The sequence below is a fragment of the Elephantulus edwardii genome, unplaced genomic scaffold (genome assembly GCF_000299155.1).
Source record: "Elephantulus edwardii isolate Elephantulus edwardi_28Jun2011 unplaced genomic scaffold, EleEdw1.0 scaffold00413, whole genome shotgun sequence".
NCBI lineage: Eukaryota > Metazoa > Chordata > Mammalia > Macroscelidea > Macroscelididae > Elephantulus > Elephantulus edwardii.
Window position 1 is genome coordinate 285,054 of NW_006400163.1, and position 2,431 is coordinate 287,484.

The following is a 2,431-nucleotide window of genomic DNA, read 5'->3' on the forward strand; positions in this document are numbered from 1 at the left end:
GATTCAGTGACTGGGATAATTGGGATGGGAGTGTCAGAGACGGTGCGATTGGCACAGGACAGAGCGGAGTTTAGGGTTGTTGTACATAGGGTTGCTATGAGTCGCAAGGACTCGACGGCACATAACAACAACAACATGTCATCAAATCTCTTGTTATTCATAATGACCTGATTCACAATAACTCTGAACCTTGTCCTATCCTGAGTCAATCTCACTGTTTCTGACACAATTACTTCATTATTCCAGTTACTGTGTCAATCCATCTCCTCCAGGATCTTCCTCTTGCACTTTTCCTCTACCTAACTACGTAAGATACCTTTCTCTGAAAACTGATCCCTGCTGGCAATATACCCAAAGTATCTCACAAGAAGCTTCAAAATCCTTGCCTCCAAGGAGAAATTTTGTTTAACTCTCTCCAGGACTGATCTGTTTGCTCTCTTGGCAGTCCATGGAATGTTTAAAACTCTTCTCCAGTACCACAACCCAAAGACCAATTTTTCTTCTGCCATCCTTAGTAATTGTTCAACTCTCTGATGTGTAGCAAGTGATTGCAAAGATCATGGCCTGGAACAGGTCTCTAGATTAATATTTTTGCTTTTTAGCACTCTAAAGAGGTCCCAGAAAGCATATTTCCCCAAGGTAATTTGTCTTTTTATTTCCTGACTGCTGGTGCCAAGAATATTGATTGTAGAATTGACCAAATTGAAATTATTCACAATCTCAATCTCTCCATTTATCATGGTACTGTCATTTGGCTCAATGGAGAGAAATGTTGTCTTCTTGATGTTTACCTTCAATTCATGTTGAGGACTGCAGTCCTTGAAATTCTGCAGCAAGCACTTCAGGTCCTCCTCAGTTTTGGCAAGGAAAGTTGTGTCATCTGGATAATTCAGTTTGTTCATGAGTCTTGCTCCAACCTTAATGCCATATTCCACTTCTGGATACAGATTCAAAAAGTATGGAGTAAGAGACATCTTTGCCACGCTTCTTTCCTGCTTTTGAGCCACATAGTGTTTCTTTCCTCTGTAAGGGTGATTGTTTCTTGGTCCAAGCATAGATTTTTTAAAAAGCACAATCAGGTGCTCTGAAATTCTCATTTTCCTCAAGCCACAGTTTCTTGTGATCTAACAAAGGTCTTTGCACAGTCAATGAAATACAGATAGACATTCTTCTGGTGCACTCTGTTTTCAGCCAAGATACAACTGATGTTGGCTATGATGTCCCTAGAGCCACAGCCTCTTCAAAATACAATTGAGTTTTTTGTTCTTCATCAGTGTACTGTTACTGTAATTTATTTTTTAATAATCTTGAGAAGATTTTTGCTTGTGTATGATACTAGTGATATTGTTCTATAATTTCCAAACTCTGTTCAGACAGGTGTTTATGAATGAAAATAAATATGGATATCTTCCAGCCAGTTGACCAGGTGGTTGTCCTCCAGATTGCTTGGCACAATTGGGTGAGCATGTCCAGGGTGGGATTTCTTAACCTGAAGGAGCTGAAGAACAAATTCAAGTCTTGAGTGGCAATATTTAAGGATGCTATGGACAGAATGTCAAATGATCCAGGAAACATCAAAAGAAGATGGAAGGAGTACATAGGGGTCACTGTCTCAAAACTAATTGCTCAACACACAATATTGACATGAAACAACATATGATCAAGAAGCAGTGGTGATGAAGGAAGAAGATGAAGCAGAGGAAGCTAAAGACGCTCTGAAAGGAATGACAAAAACACAAGGCCCCAGAAATAGATGAAATACCAATTTACTGATATCATTGCTCCTCATTAATTTGGATGGATCCCTGACTGCAGACTTGCTCCATAGAATATGTTGATTGCCTCTCTGCTGGTAACAATGGTGTTGATTGTGGATCGAAATAAGACTAATTAACTGACAATTTCAATCTTTTCTTCTCTTCTCATATTGCCATGGTATTATCTGTCAAAGCACTGCTCTAGTCCTCACATCTTGTGTAGAGCATCAAAGGTCCAGCCAAGTCATTGTGTAACCTTCACATCTACAACCAGAACTTTACTTTGTCATTCCAGCTGTGAGTTTAAGGTAGAATGCTCCCACACTCACCTGGAGTCCAATCCTGCCATGCTGCCAAAGGCCTTAAATAGATCCACCACCATAATATTCATAATTGATGTGTTATATATTCTTTCATAATAATCTTCAGCAAGGTTTTAACCTGTGTGTGATATTAATGATGTTGTTTGACAATTTCTGCATTCTATTGAATTATCTTTTTTAAGTGGGCACAAATATGGAACTTGTCTCCAGTCGAAATACCAGGCACCTCTTTCTAAAATTTGTTTGCATAGACTAATTTGGCATAGCTGGAAAATTAATAAGGAAGGCAGAAGAATTGATACCTTTGAGTTGTGGTATTGGAGAAGAGTACTGAATATCCTATGGACTATC

General features: G+C 39.0%; 1 pseudogene; it reads right to left on the bottom strand.

Moving 5' to 3' along the window:
* Positions 1-2,106, bottom strand: part of LOC102858760 — a 29,406-nt pseudogene extending 27,300 nt beyond the window's left edge.
* Between the last annotated feature and the right edge of the window lie 325 nt (positions 2,107-2,431).